The sequence below is a fragment of the Ctenopharyngodon idella genome, chromosome 13 (assembly GCF_019924925.1).
Source record: "Ctenopharyngodon idella isolate HZGC_01 chromosome 13, HZGC01, whole genome shotgun sequence".
NCBI classification, from domain to species: domain Eukaryota; kingdom Metazoa; phylum Chordata; class Actinopteri; order Cypriniformes; family Xenocyprididae; genus Ctenopharyngodon; species Ctenopharyngodon idella.
The window spans coordinates 29,901,265-29,923,412 of NC_067232.1; the positions used below are offsets into that span (position 1 = coordinate 29,901,265).

Genomic DNA, 22,148 nt, shown 5'->3' on the forward strand with positions numbered 1-22,148 from the left:
ATGACCGGTGATTTGTTTTGCTCTATCCTCTGCACCTCCACGTTCGTCATTGTGTGTCAGGTCAGAGGTCACTCTTCTGCTGCAAATCGACTTGCACATTCTGCGTACGGTCATCTGCCGGAAGCTAGTTATTTGAATTTATGAAGTTTTAAATATGGATATTTTTCTTACAAATACACATCGCTTCACTTCACTTCAGAAGGCCTTTATTAACCCCCTGGAGTCGTATGGATTACTTTTATGATGGATGGATGCATTATTTTTTTTAAACGTGGTCCCCCCATTCACAACCATTGTAAACCTTTGAGGACTAAGGATATTTCTTTAAATATATTTCTGATTGTGTTTGTCTGAAAGAAATAGTCATATATACCTAGGATGGATTGAGTAAATCATGGGATAATTTTCATTTTTGGGTGAACTATCCCTTTAATTATTACTTGAATTATCATTCATTCAGTCATTTAACCATGTATTAGTGTCTTTGGAAGGCTTTTGTCTTTCAAACATTAAAATGTACAAATTTACATTTCATATTAACATGCAATGCAGGGATTCCCTACTTTTTTTTTTTTTTTTTTTGTCAGCTGAACCTCCTGTGATTAAGTTAATAAGTTAGGCCAGTAATAAAGTAAAAATAATAATAAAATTAAGTTCACAGTTCTCTGATGTCAGTCAATGATCACATGACATGGAGGTAAACAAATAAAATATATTTTTATCTTTTTTAGTAAGTGTTTTATTTTAATTGCTTTTTATTTTAAAATTATTTATTTTAAATGTTAATTTTTTAGCTTTTATTTAAACTCTGACTTAATGTAATATTTAACGCACTTCATGTTGTTGATAAAGAATGGAATAGATTTTCTTTCTTTGTATTTTTATATCAATATGGTACAAGATTAAACTAATTTATCACATTGATTTAAATAGGATAGTCAAAAGTAATCAAAAAGTAGTCCGATTACATTACACAATTAAGGTAATGTAATGGATTACGTTACTAACTACAATTTTTGTCATGTAATTTGGAATCAGTAAATGATTACAATTAAGTAATCTATCCGGCTGTATGTATGTATTTGTATATATAAAATTACTATTATTTTTAAACAACTCAGTGTTTGAACTTTGTCAATTACAGAAAATGTCCTGTTCATACCATATGCATCAATGGAATCCAGGACTCAGTCATCTTTTCTGCTGCCTTTTCTTTCTGACTTCTGGACAATGAGGTATTCGTTTCCAATTCTCCCTATCAATTAGCATTTCAATAAATGTAATTAAAAAAGTAAAATTAAATGAGAATTCATCAGTGCAGTTTATATATAAAAAAAAAAAGATATTAAAACAACCATATGTATATGCATAAGAAGTGTGCTTTTGGAAGTGCTTTTAAATTAATTTTGAACAGGTTCTTTATCTCGTATGCAACAAAATTACTATGGTATTGTAAAACCTTATACATGCAATATTATTTGTAATAGATATTTTTAAATCACTCATTCTTGGTATACTGTAAGTATTGCACAAATATCTAAAAGCAGAAATGTACACAGTAGAAAAAGGAAAATGTTTATTTATATATACATATGTCATCTCTTGTCTTCCCAGAAGCCTTTGCACAGAAGTAGACACCCCGGAACTGGCTGTGGCCAAAATCTTTAGTCTTTGGCTGGCCACACTTTTGGCAAAGAAACTGCTGAGGTATTTGTCGTTTTTTATGGTTGAAACCTTGAGCAGCAGCTGCCTCTGACAGCTTCTTTCGCCACCACGCTGTGGTACTGGGCACCCTCTTCTCATCTGGTGCTGCAACAGGTATGGGTGTGGCTATAGACGCAGAAGGTACAGGTGCTGCGGTAGATGTATGTGCAGCAGCAGAGGCAGGTATGGAAGAAGTGGCAGAGTGGGATGTGCGTGGAGGAACTTGAGGTGTAGGTCTGGCAATAGCTGCTGCCGTCGAGCCCACTAGAGGAGGCTGGCCTCGAGAACACGGTGTTGCCTGTCTGGACGCATGCTGAGGTATTTCAAACTCAAAAGATGAGTGTCCATGCTGGATTGCTTCCGGTAGTTTTGGCAGTACCGGTGGGAGCTGTTCAGGGGCCACCAAAGGAGCAGTAAAAGGCTCAATGTCCTGCTGCAAGACATCCCTCTCCTGCTTCTTTATTCGAGCATTGTGCCCATGTACAGAAAAGACAATAATTAGTATATGTGTGTAACAATGATTATGAATATGAAAACAGACGAAGACATAAACCATTAATTACTGAACCTGCCACTGGGAGAGTGTGAGTTGGTTTAGCTCAAAGAGCTTTCATTTCGTCTGAGCCATGATTCTGGGGTTGCCCAGGACTACATCTCGGATCATTCTGTAATCCCTTAGGATGGCAGCCCATTGGTTTACCCAGACTCCGGCGATAGTCTGACCGGCAGGGTACATTCTGCAGAGAGCCAGGCAGATGGCTTCCACTACACGGCTTGTGCTGGGCCACTGAGCTGGACCAGAGAGGGGGATAGATGAGAGGGACCTTGTCATGATCTGACAGGTTGTTCCACCTCATGACGATCTCATCCACCTTACTCTGAGTGACAAACCCCTGATGGTGCAGGTCAACCAGACTGTCGACCAGCCTAATGACGTGGTCATAAACAGTTTGGCCATCTGGTCCCGCACTCTCCATCTGTACATGAAAAGAAATTAATAAACTCCTATTCAATGTCAAATAAATTAACCAAAATGAAAGGATTTTTTTTTTTTTTTTTTTTCACGACCATTTATCTACTCGTATAGCTGAGTGATATAATCTACAGTCAATGGGCCTCATTCATGAAACACGAGCAGAACGAATTTGTGTGTAAATCATTCGTAAAGCTGTTCTGATGTAAATGTTCAGATTCACAAAAATGTTCAGATTTTCAAAATGTTAGTTGGTACGAAAGAACTTTACACCTGCTCCTACCACGTGTAAGTGGTGCATCGACCATTTGAATGTTCTGTGTTCTAATTTAGACAAACTGATGACATTGCGTTTTGATGCACTATCTACCATAATATTTCACGAGATGATTTGCCGTTTTTTTTTTTTTTTTTTAAACTTCAACTTTGAGTAATAGGCAGCACTTGTCACTGTCACACCCAGCTGTTTAATCACAGTGGAGGAGAGGCGGGACAAATACTATACCGACCAATCATCCTACTTGTACAACGACTGAACAACAAGGGAGAAGTTAATATTGCTGGATCCTGCATTTTTATATTCAGTAATATTCTTCAAAATAAGATACTAGTAACATGCTATTGTCATGGATATTCTGTATCATAGCAACCAAAGTATCTCAGCTGGAAAAACTCCGCTTGCAAAGCGCTTTCAAGCGCCACCAGCTGGCCACTTTCAGAAGAGCACCAGACATGTTTTAGCTGGCTAAAAACACTTTGGTGGACACAAGATAATTGAATATTTATTGCTAGATATATGGCCAATTAGTCTCTCTTGAATTTATGCAATATACTGGAGCCAAACCTGAGAAGGAAGTCCAGAAGATTCCACAGCATTCCTGGACACGTAATTTGCATAGTTGTATCTCATGGGCGGGGATTAAGCTAATTATGAATGAGTGTGCACATGCGCCCTATTTACGAATGTTTGGAATTCATTAATATACACGTTTAACTACCAAATCCGTTGTATACGAAGTGTTTGTGAATACGGAGGAGAGTTTTCATAAAGGTCCAATTTAATGCGCAAATTACCCAGAATTTGCTCATATTTACGAAAGTTTCATGAATGGGGCCCATTATTACAAAATAAACCCCAAATGAAATATTAACCTAACACACTCTAAAATCTCAGTGTACACAGTGTGTTTATGGGTATTTATTTACCTGGCTCTGAGTGGATGAGGCAGGAGAGGAAGACTCAGCTGTTGGGTCTGTCTGCGATGAGGACTGATTGGTTGTAGGGCCGCTGTCTGTTCCTGAAGGGGCTGCAGGTCATTGCCCTCGAGCTCCATAAATTCAATGGGCTCATCAAGGCACATATCCTCAAACCCCTCATCACCCTGCAGGTCTTCTTCCCGAATCCCATCTGGAATGTCAGGATCTACACCTAAGTCTTCCTCAAACATTCTGCTGGTTTGGGAATACAAGCGTTCCACACAAATGAACTCTCCTGTAGAAATCCAGAGATTATCACATAGATGTTTTAATAACATAAGTGAAAAACAGCTAAAGCAAATGTCTGCAGCACAATACCTGTGTTTTCCTCGGGGCTGGTGTAATCCTGTGCCAGTTTCGGACCCAGAAGCTGCTGGCTCAGTGCATTACAGTACTGGCCGCCATAGCAGATCTCCACCCTGCTGGCACCTTCAACTGCAGCGACCCCCACATGCCTCGTTCCACTGCACCAGTCCTTCCAACAGGTACATTTGAAAATGCATTTGCACTTGTACCTAAAAACAAATTCAGAAATTATCACCATTTAAAAAAAACAAAACAAAACAAAAAAAAACAAACAGTAAAAACACAAACAACAACTGCTATTTTGAGTAATGCAAACCTGGCACAAAACGATTCAAGTGCAGGTGGAATGACTCCAGGGATGTTGAGGCATGTGCACAGCGGTACAAGGGCAGAATGACCCCATCCTTGGTCACCTGTCCAGTCTTACTGTACAGCTGTACACCTGGCAGGTCCTGGATGCACTGTATGTGGCGCTGCTGGGTCCACCAGATCTCCTGCATCCTCACTGGGGCAATGGACACCATGGGCATCAGCTCCTTGACCAGGAGAAGTCTTTAAGCAGCTTCTCAATTAGCTGCTCAGTCTCCTGGGTTCTTGGACGGTGGGCTGACAGCCTGTCGACCACTTGGCCTCCATTAGGCGTTTCATGAAGGGGCCATAAAGCGGGTGGCTGTCTGTGGTCACTCCTACTGCAAACCTACTTTTTAGTGGAATCCATCTTCAGGATGGTTCCATAGATAGAAGTCACCCTGGCCTTTAGTTCTGGCAGTCGTGTCAGTACATCTTTGGCATAAACTGACAGCAGCCATGCCGGAGGCACAGGTACCATCTGAGGCAGCTGGGCAGCGAGACTGCTAGGGTCTGTGGCATAGTCCGGGAACTTCCCAACCACAGAGAGTTACTGGGTTGTCTGGGCAATCCAATGCTCTCTGTGCCTGACGCACAGGTTTCGGTATGCAGAAGTTGCACTGTTCCCCAATGAGCGCCCCCGCATCCACCTCACAATCTCCTTATCGCAAGACAGCCTGCAAGATTTAAAAAAAAAAATTGTGCTAACCTGTAGGTCAAAACCATCTACAGGCGACAGTTGGGCTCTGAGCACAGCCTGTATGACCACAAGCGGTAAGGGACCCACAGGAACAGCCTGGCATGATAGAAGCCATCAGGTGAAGGAGGCTGTGAATACAGAGGACAGGGCCAGGAGGATGTCACCAGAGACGCAAGTTTTTGGTCAGCGCCAGCCTCCCAGACTTGTCTTTGGTGAAAAGAGCCTTGCTGACCTACAAATGCTGCTCTTTGGGCAAGGTCTGTCTACAGCCTTCAGGCAGCTGTAAGTGGAAGAAAGAGAAATCGTGTAGGTTTTGTGTTTTTTTTTTTTTTTTTTTTTTTTCTGGTGCTGATTTTTGACCAACCATTTGAGCATTTACTGCTGTAGGCAGAGGCTGTTTTTCTGGCGCAGCAGCTCTCGTTGCAGAGGACAGAGGTTCTGGCTGACTGGATTTGAGTCACATCAACTGCATGGCATAAAAGGAAAAAGTAAATGAGATGCATAGAAGTAGCACCATCAGAGTTATTTACTATTATAAGATTAATACAATTAGCATTACTACTGCTAGATATTAGTACTACTATTTAACATTAGTAGTATGTTAAGATTAGTGATTGCAGCTGTAGCCATCCATTTAATGATTGAAAATGATGCAATGACAAACAGAAATGTGAGGTGATAAAAAGATAGATGCTCAAAGCTGAGCAGGGTGGAAAAATCACAACGGTGTTGGGGGGAAAAAAAGCGTGTGAAAAGGTGTAATTAAATTTTATTAAAAGCAGAAAAAGGTCAAAGAAAGCCACGTTAGCCTGCATGACCAGGTGTAGTACACCTCCTACCTTACCGTTTCCAAAACCATCCATCTGAAGGCTGATAATACATAACAAAACAGGTTGTATAATGTACAAAAGCATGGTTTTCTTAAATTAAACCACAAATGTAATCCCACCAAAGAGAAGGTAATGCTCACCTGAAACATCTACATGTGCCGCTGCAGCAAGCAGATCTTCATCAGATGGTTCCTCTGCAGAAGCTGAGCTGGAGGTGGCCACTGTTAATATCGGGATGAAGTCACGTTTATTTATATAGTGCTTAACACACTATAGATTGTTTCAAAGCAGCTTTACAGTATGCAAAAAATAATGCAGAAATCATTAAACATGAGACAAATTCAAACTCTGAACCTCTAAAAAGACTATCAGCTCAAGTCAAGTGTTGGTTCAGTTCAATAACTGTTAAGTTTATGCAAGAATTATAATATAAACCCTACAAAAACAATAAGTTAAGTTAGTTTCATTCCTGGAGGCGCTGATTCTGACAGCATCTCTTGTCTGTATGTACTTCTGCAGAGTTTCCATCTTTGTACCCGGTCTGGCATTCTGCTTTTTCACCCACTTGATGAAGCTGAAATAGAGGAACACAGATGTAGAGGAATTTTACAGTTAAAGACCCAAAGACCAGATATGATGAATGAAGACCCAGAGTCAGAGTTTAAAAAATAAATTTTTACTCAACAATAGTTTGCAGTTTCATCAGCATGAGCCATCTTCAAGTCTTGCAAGGAGTTCATAGGTCGCTCTGCGTACATTCACATTTACACAGCAATTATAGTCTAACAGAGTCTACTAACTACGTCAATACTTCAGGTTAACTGATTCTGATTGGGTAAAAGAAAAAAAGACAATTTGTAATTTCACACATGGACTGATGGGCAGAAGCGTATCTCCATCCATCACGATTCTGACGCTTGGACCCGGGATTTAGGTACATGGTGACCTTCTAGGTTGTGAAAAGGTCCCAAGTAGGATGCCCGTTGTCTACCAGAACCAATACAGGACCTGCACACAGAACACTAGCACAGATACACAAGATTCACAGCTTCTTCAAGGTTGAAGTTGGCCTGAGCTTTAACTATAAACAGGAAAGATTCCCAAAACATACTGATAATTTGTGCTTTTCTTTCAGTGAGAGGTACAGACAATATTTATCATTATTCTCTAGTGTTTGAAGATGAAGAGGAAAATAAATGCTTTAACAAATTAAAGTAATTCAAATAATTTAATATTTAGAAGGCTAAATATTGATTAATAACTTGATTATAAATCACTCAAAAGATATATATTGGATTCCAGAATCCAACCCTTCAATCCCCCCTTATAGGCCAATGTTGAGTCATAAACACCACATCTGATCTAACAATTGAGGCCGCTTCAAAATTTTACATTGCTGACCCATGCTCCCCTGGCAGGTTACAATTGGATAAAATAGACAATATGTTTACCCTTCAAGGACTTAACTAGAACATAGTTGTCTTTACATGTCTTATACTTAGCTATTCGGTTTTGTCAGCAAATTAACTGATTACAGAACAGTACATATTTATTCTCTGGAAGCCGGGCTAAACGAGTAAGCACTGTTACTGCATTCCTGCCATGGGCCAGACCCTCAGTCACTCCTCAGATAATAAATACAGATATTGCCTATAATCATAAACACCAGGATATATACACCTTTTTTTTTTTTTAGAAAGCTATGATTTCCAATTCATTATATAATACAAGAGGAGGGATTTTAAATCCACTCTTTTCACTACACCCCTTATAGATCATGTTTAAGATTCAAAACACAATTGTGGTCTAACTACAAGTAAACACTGAAAAATAAGACCCATGATAATCCATCTGAAATTATGCTTCAGTTTACAGTCTACAGACATATCATCTACCATCTTAACTGCAGAATATTTTTTTTTTTTTTTTTTTTTTTAAATACTTTTAAAAATAGAAAATGAAAGAAAACATTCACATTTCAAAATGGCTCATAACATTTACATAACCCTTTTGTTAAGCTTTCTTTTTACAACCGATCCATTTAGTCATTATAGCCCACAAAATAAGAACATGAATGAACATAAACCTAAACTTGTTAATGTTAAAAACATTTCAGCAAAATGACAAGCATCAAAACATATAAATTTAGTAATAAAAGCAACAACTTGTTTGTCTTGCATTACATATCTATATCATGATACAGTTAATCATACTCAATACCTAATTATTTTTAATCTGAATGTTACTTTTCATAAAATGTCACAGTACTCAGACCATGTTAACAGTATAACATTAAAAATCAAACAATTGGGACTTCCTTTAAAGTCAGTTTTGTTCTCAATGTCTTGTCCATTAGAACTTCTTAGGCTAAATGACCACAACCTTAAACCTCTGTCATTTGGCAGTGATACTTATCTCATTCCTTGCCAAAATCCTCAGTTCTTGCCAAAGTCAGCATTGTATCTGGTCGATATTGAAAAGTCCATTTTTTATTTCACTTAAAATGCGATATCCGCCGTGTTTTTGTCATGTTTTCTCCCTATCTTTCCAAACCGTGACAAACGCCAGTCTCCCTCCTCTGCAGAATGCGATACATCCGGTCAACCAATCACAGCGCACTATTCCACACATTGTAAACAATAATGGCAGCGCTTTGAATACACCTGGCATCCTAGTTTTCCTTATCTACTTTGTACATTGTGATCAACAAAAACAGAAAAATGAATAATTTTGACGGCATTGATGAATGTGGTGGTTTCTGCGGTGGGGAAGAAACGTAAGCCATCGAAATCTAATAATTTACGTGAGGAGATTAAGATGATGAGTGTTGCGACCTAGAGTGTTCTTATTTGTCCACTAGGTGGTGGTGTTCCGTGGTCAGCCTCTCTCTCAGAGTGCGTCAGGTACAGGTGTGGAGTGTTACCTGTGATTGGTGTTTGGGGTTAAAAGATGGAGATTTAGAGAGCAGTGTGTTGTCTGGACTGGGCCGCCATTCATCTTCCCTCTCCAGTCCTGAATTGTTTTCTGTTTCTTTCTTACTTTCTCTATACTTAATTTTTGTATTATTTGAATTTTTCTTGATTTAAATGTTTATTTGTTAAACTTTGTCTTCTGTGTGGCCTCCCTTTTTTGGTAATGTTACTTTACCCAGAGCCATGTGGTTACATTGAGTCATGTCATATTTTGATTGTTTTGGGGAGAGTTTGCATAATGCCACATTCAAAGTTTGGATTTTGATTTGAATAATTTTGCTGGGACTGGAGAGGAAAGAATTGTCCTGCAATTAAATAATTGAGGCTTTGATGGTGGGTTAAGCTCTTTTGTACATGACCAAAGGTAAGTGAGACTTGCGCTCTAATTGTCAAGAAGTGAGATGGGTTAGACCGTCAGAGCCACGCAAACTCCCGTGTTAGGCTGTAGAGCGGCAACGCTGTTTTTTTATTTTAGTTTGTTATTTTAGTTTGTTGTTTTTGGTACGTCGGACGCGGGTAGACGGATTAGCCGTTGAGCTGCATGTGGGCGTACTGAAGACTAGGGTTGAGTTTATTTAGATAGTTGATTTCTTATTTAGATACGGGACGGCTCAATTTCTTCTGGCATTATAGTGCTGTCTACTTGGCTTTGGTCTATGTTTATTTCATCTTTCTCTGTGCATTTAAGGAGACTTGGTAAGTGAGAATTTCATTTATTCATTCATTTTAGTGTTGAGAAAAGATATGAAATGAGTATAGTGAAGTTAAGAGATAAAATGGATAAGTTACAGGACTTTTTGGCAGCTCCTAACATAGAGAAATTGAATGGACTTACAAAAGAGCAATTGAGTAAAGTAGTTGAGCATTTTAATTTTGAGGGAGGAGTAATCAAGAATATAAAATTAAAAGCTTTTCGTGATCTTGTAAAAGAGAAATTAGTAGAGAATGATTTTAACTGTACACAATCTGAAGAAGCTTTGTCACCAGAAGGTAGGCCTACTTCAACTCCACTTGTTTTGATGGGAGTACAGAGCGGGTTAACTTTTGAGCAACAGCTAGATATCTTAAATCTGCAGAGTAAGGAACACGAGTTTGATAGACAGCTTGAATTAGAAAAAAAATGCGTGTTCAAGAACGAGAGCGTGTACGACAATTTGAGAAGTATAAGTGTGAACAAAAAATTCAGGAAGCTAAATTAGCTCAGGAGGCAGAATGTTTGCCGAGGGAAAAATAGGGAGTATAAGTCTTGATTCCTCGGGTGAGCAGCTGGTTGCGAACACAGCTTTGAACATTGCCAGTATGATTATTGCCTAAGTTTGACGAAAAAAACGTAGACGCTTTCTTGTTTGAAAATGTTGCTGAAGAATGAGGTTGGAATGATGCCGAATGTACTCTTTTATTACAAAGCATTTGAGGGTAAAGCTCAAGAAGCGTTTTTCACTCTTACCAGCAGATCGAAGGGATTATAAGGTCATTAAAGACAGTTTCCCTGAAGCTTACCGTCGGCGATTTAGGGGATGGAGGAAGAGAGAGAGACAAACTTATGTGGAAGTTGCGCGAGAGCTCACAAGTCACTTTAATCATTGGTGTGCTTTGTCAGGGGTAGAGTCTTTGGGACTTGGTGATATTGGAGCAGTTCAGAAATATTATTCCTGAACGAATTGTGAAGTACACAAATAAACAAAAGGTGAAAACAGCGGCTGAAGTGGCGGTTTTAGCTGACTAATTCGTGTTGATTCATAAAAATCAACTCTGGAGGATAAAAAATGCCGGCTGTTGCTTGTTCCACGACAGCATCAAACTTCTGTCATGGTCCCCAAAACTGAATCATGAACCGTTTTTAAAAGCCGTTTGACCAAGAATGATTAATTCTCAAATCTGGCATTGCTAGTTTTGATTCTAAACATCTGATAGAAAAAAATAAATAAAAATAACACGATTGCTATTTGAATGTTTGCAGTATAGTGACGCCCCTGGGGAGTTGCAGTCAATTCCAATGTACTCAGCAAATGTGTTTTTATTGTAACCGTGCGGTGGCGCCAGAGACTCTTTAATCGGTAATGATAAATGGAGACATAATTAATTTATAGCATTAACAAGGTGACCTGTTGAATTCATTTTAGGAGCGATGACTGAATGTATTTTTAGTCCAGCACCTGTATATAAATAAATATATTTTTTGGAACAAAACTCTTCTCTTATATATATATATATATATATATATATATATATATATATATATGTTTTCACACCTGGATTTGGGGATCCTCTGCCATTCCTCCTTGCAGATCCTCTCCAGTTCTGTCAGTTTGATGGTAAACGTTGGTGGACAGCCATTTTTAGGTCTCTCCAGAGATGCTCAATTGGGTTTAAGTCAGGGCTCTGGCTGGGCCATTCAAGAACAGTCACGGAGTTGTTGTGAAGCCACTCCTTCGTTATTTTAGCTGTGTGCTTAGGGTCATTGTCTTGTTGGAAGGTAAATCTTCGGCCCAGTCTGAGGTCCTGAGCGCTCTGGAGAAGGTTTTCGTCCAGGATATCCCTGTACTTGGCCGCATTCATCTTTCCCTCGATTGCAACCAGTCGTCCTGTCCCTGCAGCTGAAAAACACCCCCACAGCATGATGCTGCCACCACCATGCTTCACTGTTGGGACTGTATTGGACAGGTGATGAGCAGTGCCTGGTTTTCTCCACACATACCACTTAGAATTAAGGCCAAAAAGTTCTATCTTGGTCTCATCAGACCAGAGAATCTTATTTCTCACCATCTTGGAGTCCTACATGCGGGCTTTCATGTGTCTTGCACTGAGGAGAGGCTTCCGTCGGGCCACTCTGCCATAAAGCCCCCACTGGTGGAGGGCTGCAGTGATGGTTGACTTTCTACAACTTTCTCCCATCTCCCGACTGCATCTCTGGAGCTCAGCCACAGTGATCTTTGGGTTCTTCTTTACCTCTCTCACCAAGGCTCTTCTCCCCGGATAGCTCAGTTTGGCCGGACGGCCAGCTCTAGGAAGGGTTCTGGTCGTCCCAAACGTCTTCCATTTAAGGATTATGGAGGCCACTGTGCTCTTAGGAACCTTAAGTGCAGCAGAAATTTTTTTGTAACCTTGGCCAGATCTGTGCCTTGCCACAATTCTGTCTCTGAGCTCTTCAGGCAGTTCCTTTGACCTCATGATTCTCATTTGCTCTGACATGCACTGTGAGCTGTAAGGTCTTATATAGACAGGTGTGTGGCTTTCCTAATCAAGTCCAATCAGTATAATCAAACACAGCTGGACTCAAATGAAGGTGTAGAACCATCTCAAGGATGATCAGAAGAAATGGACAGCACCTGAGTTAAATATATGAGTGTCACAGCAAAGGGTCTGAATACTTAGGACCATGTGATATTTCAGTTTTTCTTTTCGCACGGACAGCCTTATAGCTGCTTTCTCCTTCAACCCTTATTGCATAAATTTTAGTTCTCTAGACATTTAATGTCATGCATCCATTTAATGGATGAAAAATAAAAACTTATATAAACTTGGTTGTTTTAATACCCCTCTTCACTCCACAGAAAATTCTTTACATTTATTTTATTCAGAACAGAACAAGAACAAAAAATAAGTAGCTATATATTATAAATTGAAACACAAATTAGGCTATAGTGGCATTCATTATAAAGCAGAAATGAATTTATTTAAAGCAAAACTGAATTGGGCTCACATAGCCTACCTCTCTCAGGATCAATTTCAGGAACCCTGCCATATAGGAACATATTTTGCATATGTTGTCATTTATCAGGTTTCTGCAAATGTTTCCCTTTTCTTCAAGGACCTGAAAAGTATAATCTGTATGTTCTATTCTGAACTGCTCTTTGTCTGACTGGCTTTGAAATTCAATGTCTTCCACTGGTTATGGATACATCTAAAACAAAGTGGGTTTGTATATTAATTAATCTGGAAGTATCTACTTTAACACGAGTAATACAGATTTATGCATTAGAAAAGACACCGTCACCAGCACTGAACTGCATGCACATTCTGTTTATTTTCAGGTATCACAGGCTGGCCACACACTTGAAGATTTTGAGCCAGATTTGCACCCTGAACGATCGGGTGGGACTGTCTTTGAGGCTTGTCGCAACTGACTTTTTGTCCAAAAATCTTCTATTATGTGGTGTCATTACTATTATTTTACTCCACGATCGCAAATTGTAAATATCAAACGTGTTTTGACGTGATAACCAATGACAGCGAGCAAGCGTCACCTACCGGATGTTGCATGCTTCTTTAGCTGAAACTTGACAGCCACAAACATGCCATGAAGAAATATTGAGAAAGATGATGACTCATATTCTTTTTTTTTTTATTTTTTTATTTTTTATTTTGTTTTTCACTGTAAAGCAGAACGCGTGGCAGGAGAGCCTGCTGACAACATCGATTGTCCTCCATTTGTTTATCTTCTCATGTGACATTTGATCTTGTGAGTCTCCGTGAGATCTTGTGTCATTGAAATCGTTCCTGCAGTCAACAGGTGTGTGGTCTCGCGGTCCGGTTGAATCATCTAGTGTGCGTTCAGAGGATTATATGCTAAAAATCGGTTGAAATTGTCACCTCTGAAAAATGAAACTAACCTCCCCGGACAAAAAAATCTCATCCACGTTGTACAGACAAATGCTCCCAACCATTCTGCTGTGAAAGTAGTTGTAAGCATCCAGACTGACATGATTTTTCCTCATCTCTCGTGTAGATGCACACCTTATCAACCAGATAATGATAGTCGTCTGGATAACATACTTCAGGTAAACGCTTAATGTTCAGTGTGAAAAGTTTGCTCCTCAAAGTCTTATTTAAAGTGTACAGTAATTCCACATCATTTATTTTCAGTTTTTGTAAATACTTTAACTGTTCCTTTTGTGCTAGAATAAAAGTATGTGCTTGTTTTGACAGATTTAAAAATGGCACCAGCAGAAATGATTCAGGATATGCACAGTAGCATCCCAACACGTTTATCGTTTACATCCTTGAAATGGTTGAAACACATCACATGTACTCCCTTCTTTGTCGGATTTCATCACCATTTGCTGCTTCAGTCTGTTGTACAACATTTCCTTCTAATGCTCTAGCCTTGTAACCTTCCAGGAGACAACACAATCCTTGTGTGATCGAGTCTCATGTTTGTGAAACACGTTCTGTGCCTTTTTCCAGTTTTTGAATCCACTGCTCACAACTACATCATGCTTCACATATTACCAAAGACACATGAAGCAGTGGGCAGAATCTTTCTTCTGTGAGTATTTGTCCTGGAGAGGATAATGATGATGTGATTTTGGCTATTTTGGACCTTTTCATCCAGTTCAAACTGCTGCCTGTACTTCATCTGTGTTTGTGACTTTTTCTAAGGCTGCATATCTGTTCTGTCTTCATGTCAATCAGCTAAAAACAAGGAATTTCCGATCACAATTAAACTTCTCAGTGTCCAGTAATGTAAGAATTATTTTCATATTCTGCATTTCCCAAACATCTTGCACAAGTGACATTTGCTGTTAGTTTCGAATGGTTAACTATATCTTGAGATATTGCCCTTGATATTTCAGGTATCTTAACTACAATTTTTGTATTCATTGACCAGACACTTTATCCAAACCTACTCTCAGCTCACTTTCTCACCTGGATCACGATCTTGCTCTTCTTCATTCTACTCTGCCTCAGCTTCACCCTCTTTTTGATGTTTTCTGAGAAACCAAAAAAATTCATTCTAATTCACTTGACAGTGAAAGACACTTAATCGTGTTATTGAGCGTCAATAATGTCAGAACATTCATCTCTTCATCCTTTGACAGTATCACGGCTTTTCATTGTGAATCATAGGAGGAAACTAGCAGAAGATAAATGTGAAAAAGCACATTAGTGTATAATCATCAGAGGTCATGTTCTTTACTCTCACCTGACTGCTGCTCATTTCCAGACATGACAAGCATTTCTCACAAATATCTTTTCATTTAAAAATACCTGAGACAAGAACATAGACAAAACCTTCATGGTGTTGTATTCACTGGATTCATCTTTCATCTAATGCTACTACATGAATTATACAGGGCTCCTTAAGCCATACAAGCATAAGCATGTGCTGAATGCCTGTGCATATATCCGGCCCTAAGGGTCAGAGCAGTTTACCCTCCAGACCACCAGAGGGCTGTCACGTCCTGACATTCTGTGTCTAGCCAGTTATATTTGAAGAGCAGAGCCTGATCTTTTACATGCTTTCTAAGACATGGGGTTCTCATTGTTCTGTAGTTATAAGCAGTATAGAATTTATCGAGCCCAACTATTCTATTCTATTCTGTTCTCAATAGCACGGCTTATTGAAACAATGTAAATTGTGAAAGAACTAAATAAAATTGACGTAACTGTCATTAAAAAAACATGAATGGCATTTTTTTTCAACGCGTTCTTCAAACAGCCGTGGTAAGTCGCTAGCTTGTAATCTTTGAATCTAAATCGCTGTTACAACGCGTTTGCGTTCACAGCGCTAGCTTAGCTTGTTAACTTGTGTAGCGAATCTGTACAGGTATTTAATTAATTTATGGGTGAAATATATGAATATAATAAATCATAAAGCTTTATGATTAATTATAATACATATACCGACCCGAGAGGGAATTATACATATATTGTGAGTTAATTACAACGAATTATAATCAATCACATATATGATTAGTTCTGGTTTGATAATAATTTAGAGAAACTATTAGTTTGTCCAGCAAACCGTTAGCTCCTCATAACCGATTATAAAAGGAAGGTTTTTCTCTGGCCACGAGAAAGACTTCCTATTCTAGCATCAATGCGTAAAGCAAGGATACTGGATCGAAACGTTAAAGTGACCTGGGTTTGTTGCATGAGCAAAAAACACAATCGAGCATGAATATAATGTATTTAATGTATATGAAACTATGGATACAGAGACTATACTACTAAACATACACAAACAATACACATATATAGAAAGCGAAAGTAAAGTCAAGAAAACAGAGGTGATCAAAGGAATGGCAACTTACTAACAGTTAAAACCTTTGAGAGCCAGCAAGGAAACTCAGCTTACACATCGAGCTTAAAACGCTTTGGAAAGAATGGTTCTATACTTGCATAGGTTCAGGTACTGTGGTCGTTTCGTGTTTCTGCAGGAGTTTCAGTGCGTGCGGCTGAAGCGATTGGTCCTTTTCCGAGAAGGTGTTCTTCGGCGGGATTTTCAAACAAGGGTTTAACTTAAGAGTAAGATAACCGGAAAATAAAGAAAAAGAGTCCGTCTCCTAGGCGATGAAGAGAGAAGACTTAGGGCGACGGATGAAGAGGGTTTGACAAAGAAACTTGTTGCCAAAAGATGGTCGTCCCGAAGAGAGGGGGCGCGTGATGGAAGCGCGGTCGCCGAGACGTCCGGGAGAGATGTGTGTTAAATGGCGAGAGACAATCGAGAGACAATGAGAGATGCGTGTCATTGTGTTTTAAGGACAACAGGCCAGAACGCCTCCTGGGATACATCAGCCAATGATGAGGGTGCGATTTTGGCGGGCAAACTCTTTCTTTGTCTCCATTTATGACCTAATTTGCATGGTTTATGAAGTGTCCGATCTGAGTACATTTTCTTCAAAGTACCATTAAAAATAGAAGAATGCATTTTACAGTCATGTGACATACATTTTCAATTAGAGCATAACGAAAGCTTTACAATGAGACCAAACTTGTCAGATGGCAAAGACATAAAAGGTGAGATACAGTTTATACTTGAGTTTTATCGTTTAGAAGAAAACTAATACAACTACAGTCATAGCTAAGCTTATATACTAGGGATAAATACATGCACCTTTAAATACAGCGACGGGTACATATTGGCACAGTCATATTTGGAGGATAAATGTACATTCACAATCTCCATGCGTGTTTGTGAGTGTCTGTATGTGTGTGTGTATTGGGGTTGTGGCCATATGTCTGTGACCATATGTCCTTTAGTCCCACCAGGGTGACTCTTTGAAGTCTCTGGAGCTGGTGAGAATATGTTCTGTTTTTCTTTACTGGGGTAACAAAGGTGCCAATGGGGCAATTGGTCCCGGACTTGCCGAAGCCGATTCGTGATTTACATGCACAGTTCAGGAGGCTAAAAGCATTTTGAAGATTCTAAACTTGACGGGCAGATCCGATTTTGAACAGACACTACACTTGTTAGTCTCTCGCACGCTCCTTTTTCAACGCGTTCATCAAACAGCTGTGGTAAGTCGGATCAGTCTACAAACACGGTGAGTCATGTCATCCTCTCCCAGCATTGCTACCTGTTCCATCTGCCACATGTTTACCATAGCTCTCTCTGTCAGCGACGAGGGATTTACATGTCATAAATGTAGGGAAATAGTCAGGCTCAGAATTAGAGACACGCATCCAAACTTTAATCGAGGATAGTAAGAATGCAAGGGCTTCAGATACTGTTTTGGATGCGACTAGCTTAGAGAACTCTGTACATTGTCCGGTTCCGGCTGTAGAGCCCGCGCAGCAGGGCACTTGGGTAACGGTGAGGCGGCCTAGCCGCGGAAAACACCACTCTTCCATTCCGATTAGAACATCAAACAGGTTCTCCCCACTCAGTGACGCACCCACTGAGAATCCTGTTGAAAGTGCCCTAGTTATTGGCGATTCTATTAATAAATAGAGACACCAGCCACCATAGTCACATGTTTGCCGGGAGCCAGAGCACCTGACATCAAAGCAAATTTAAAAGTGCTGGCTAATGCTAATCGTAAATACTCTAAGATTATTATTCACGTCGGCACTAATGATGTTCGACTTCGCCAGTCGGAGATCACTAAAATTAACATTAAAGAGGTGTGTGAACTCGCAAGTACAATGTCAGGAGAAGTAATTTGCTCTGGCCCCCTTCCTGTTCGTCGGAGTGATGAGATAGTTAGCAGATTATCATCACTCAATGGCTGGCTGTCTAAGTGGTGTCCGCAAAATAATATAGGTTTCATAGACAATTGGAAAAGTTTTTGGGGCAGACCTGACCTGTTGAAAAGAGATGGTATTCATCCCTCCCGGGATGGTGCTGCTCTTCTGTCTAGTAATATGGCACATAGTCTTAGAGCTGAAACATGACAAACTGGGGCCCAGGTCAAGAAGCAGACAGACTGGCTAAACAGACCGTCTGCTAGCTGCCTCACGTTACAGAAGTCAGATAATTCCCAACACATAGAAACTCTTACACCTAGATATTATCAAATAGAGACTGTGTCTGTACCCCGAATTAGTAAAAACAAAAAACTTCCAAACCCATTTAATGGTAAAAATTTAATTGATGTTCAACAAATAAAAAATAGAGATAATAATGCTAAACAAACGATAAAACTTGGGTTGTTAAATATTAGATCCCTTTCTTCAAAATCACTTATTGTTAATGATATTATCAAAGATAATAATCTAGATGTGCTGTGTTTGACAGAAACTTGGCTAAAACCGGACGATTACATTACTTTAAATGAGTCTAGTCCTCAAGGTTATGATTATCGACGCAATGCTCGTCAGAAAGGCAAAGGGGGAGGTGTTGCTGTAATCTATAGTAATATTTACAGTATTAGTCAAAAGTCTTTCAAATATAATTCCTTCGAAACTATGGTATTTTACGTAACATTATGTAAGTTGGCATTTGTGCTGGCTACTGTATACAGGCCACCAGGACACCATACAGACTTTATCAAAGAATTTGCTGATTTTCTATCAGAGTTGGTACTAGCTGCAGATAAAGTCCTTGTTTTTAATATCCATGTAGATAATAAAAAAGATGCATTAGGATTGGCATTTGCAGATATTCTAAACTCTATTGGTGTTAGACAACATGTGTCAGGACCCACTCATTGTCGTAATCATACTTTAGATCTAATATTGTCACATGGAATCGATATCGATGCTGTTGAAATTCTGCAGCAGAGTGACGACATCTCAGATCATTATCTAGTCTCGTGTATACTACATTTAGTCAAGGCGGCTAAACTGCCTCCATGCCATTAAATATGGTAGAACCATCACTTCTACCACTAAAGATTGCTTTATAAATAATCTTCCTGATCATTTTCATCGCCTTAGCCTACCAGACAGCTTAGAAGACCTCGATGTTGCAACAGAAACTATTGCCTCTGTCTTTTCCAGCACATTAGACTCAGTTGCTCCTTTGCGTTTAAAAAAGATTAAGGAAATTAATCCAATGCCATGGTACAATGAGCACACTCGGGCCCTAAAGTTAGCAGCCAGAAAAATGGAGCGCAGCTGGAAGAAATCAAAACTAGAAGTATTTCGTATTTCGTGGAGAGAGAGAATGATTGAGTACAGAAAGGCCTTAAAATCTGCTAGATCTGCCTATTTTTCAAAACTCTTAGAAGAAAATAAACACAACCCTAGGTATTTATTTGATACAGTGGCTAAATTAACAAGAAATAAAGCTTCAACTTCTGATGTTTCCAAAGAGCACAGCAGTAATGACTTTATGAACTTCTTTACTTGCAAGATTGATAATATTAGAGAAAAAATAATAACCATGCAGCCGTCTACTACAGTATCGTGTCAGATAGTGCATTGTAGTGTCCCTGAGGAAAAATTCAATTCATTTACTGCTTTAGGAGAGGAGGAATTGTCTAAACTTGTTAAATCATCAAAATCAACAACATGTATGTTAGACCCTATACCGACTAAGCTATTGAAAGAAATGCTTCCAGAGGTCATAGATCCTCTTCTTAATATCGTCAATTCATCTTTATCACTAGGATACGTACCAAAAACTTTTAAGCTGGCTATTATTAAACCTCTTATTAAAAAACCACAACTTGATCCTAGAGAATTAGTCAATTACAGGCCAATCTCAAATCTCACTTTTCTGTCAAAAATACTAGAAAAGGCAGTATCATCACAACTATGTTCCTTTTTAGAAAGAAATGGTATCTGTGAGGATTTCCAGTCAGGATTTAGACTGTACCATAGTACTGAGACTGCTCTCATTAGAGTTACTAATGATTTGCTCTTATCAGATCGTGGTTGTATCTCTCTATTAGTGTTACTGGATCTTAGTGCTGCATTTGACACTATTGATCACAATATTCTTTTAAATAGACTCGAAAATTATGTTGGCATTAGTGGAATTGCATTGTCATGGTTCAAATCATACTTATCTGACCGTTATCAGTTTGTAGTAGTAAACGAAGACATGTTATATCGATCACTCAGTACTAGGACCGTTGCTGTTCACTCTGTACATGCTACCCTTGGGCGATATCATTAGGAAGCATGGCGTTAGTTTTCACTGTTACGCTGATGATACTCAGCTCTATATTTCTTTGCGCCCTGACGAAACTTACCAATTCACAAAATTAATGGAATGCATAGCTGATATAAAAAATTGGATGACCAGTAATTTCCTACTACTAAATTCAGAAAAAACAGAGATTCTATTTTTTGGACCAAAAACTTCTTCACGTAATAACCTAGAATATTGTCTAACACTTGATGGCTGCTCTGTTAAGTCTTCGTCGTCACTTAGGAACCTGGGTGTGTTCTTTGATACCAATCTTTCATTTGAAGGCCATGTTACTAGCATCTGTAAAACCGCATTCTTCCATCTTAAAAATATATCTAAACTACGACATATACTCTCAATGAAAAATGCAGAACACTTAGTTCATGCGTTCATGACCTCAAGGCTAGATTACTGTAACGCTCTACTGGGTGGTTGTTCTGCTCGCCTGATAAATAAACTACAGCTCGTACAAAATGCAGCAGCTAGAGTTCTTACTAGAACCAGGAAGTATGACCATATTAGCCCAGTTCTGTCAACACTGCATTGGCTTCCTGTTAAACATCGTATAGATTTTAAAATCTTGCTAATTACTTACAAAGCACTAAATGGTTTAGCTCCCCAGTACCTGAGCGAGCTCCTAATTCATTATAGTCCTTCACGTCTATTGCGATCTCAGAATTCAGGCCAGCTGATAATACCTAGAATATCAAAATCAACCGCAGGTGGTAGATCCTTCTCCTATTTGGCACCTAAACTCTGGAACAATCTTCCTAGCATTGTTCAGGAAGCAGACACACTCTGTCAGTTTAAATCTAGACTAAAAACGCATCTCTTTAACCTGGCATACACATAACACATTTACCAATTTATATTTTCAAATCCGTTAAAGGATTATTAGGCTGCATAAATTAGGTCAGCCGGAACCGGGAACACTTCCTATAACACCTGATGTACTCGTTACATCAGAAGAAGAATGGCATCTACGCTAATATTAGTCTTTCTGTTTATCCCGAGGTTCACCGTAGTCAACCGTATCCGGGCCGTATCCAGGTGAGACCAAGGACCTGCACCTTGACATGACCACAACGCAGCCCTGACGTATCAGCAGAGATTGAGTCAACTAGATCATCCACTGTGAGGGCCTCATCGACACGACAGCCAGTGGCACAGCTCCTCAACAAACCGTCCATACCGGCGTGATCCTCCAATACGATCCTCAATTGGATGGAACTGGAATAAATACTTTTAATGTTGCAATCCTATTGGACTTATGATAGCAACCTGAATTGTAACAAAGGAGAACTGGCCCCCCGACTAAGCCTGGTTTCTCCCAAGGTTTTTTTTCTCCATTTTAACACCAATTTGCCACTTGTCTGTCACCTGATGGAGTTTGGGTTCCTTGCCGCTGGCTTGCTTAGTTGGGGACACTTGACATTTGATATTCAACAGTGCTTTGATCTGCCTGCATTGACACTATTCTTTAAGAGCTGCTGTGCAGCCAAATAATGTACCAGTTATCAATGTAAAGCTGCTTTGACACAATCTACATTGTAAAAAGCGCTATATAAATAAAGGTGACTTGACTTGACTTAAGATGTCTTGTCTTGCTGTAGAATTTTTATTTATCGTATATTAAAATTGTAATAAAATAAAGTAAAACTTTGATGAAATAAAGACTAGGCTACATTGTGTGCTTCTGCATTGTTTCTAAGAATATTTGTTCTGTAAGTATAAGCAGTATTGGATTTTGTTC

At 39.2% G+C, this 22,148-nt stretch overlaps 1 pseudogene; it reads left to right on the forward strand.

The window, feature by feature from the left end:
* The first annotated feature begins 17,482 nt into the window (after positions 1-17,482).
* Positions 17,483-21,983, forward strand: LOC127524525 (uncharacterized; annotated as a pseudogene).
* The last annotated feature ends 165 nt before the right edge of the window (positions 21,984-22,148 follow it).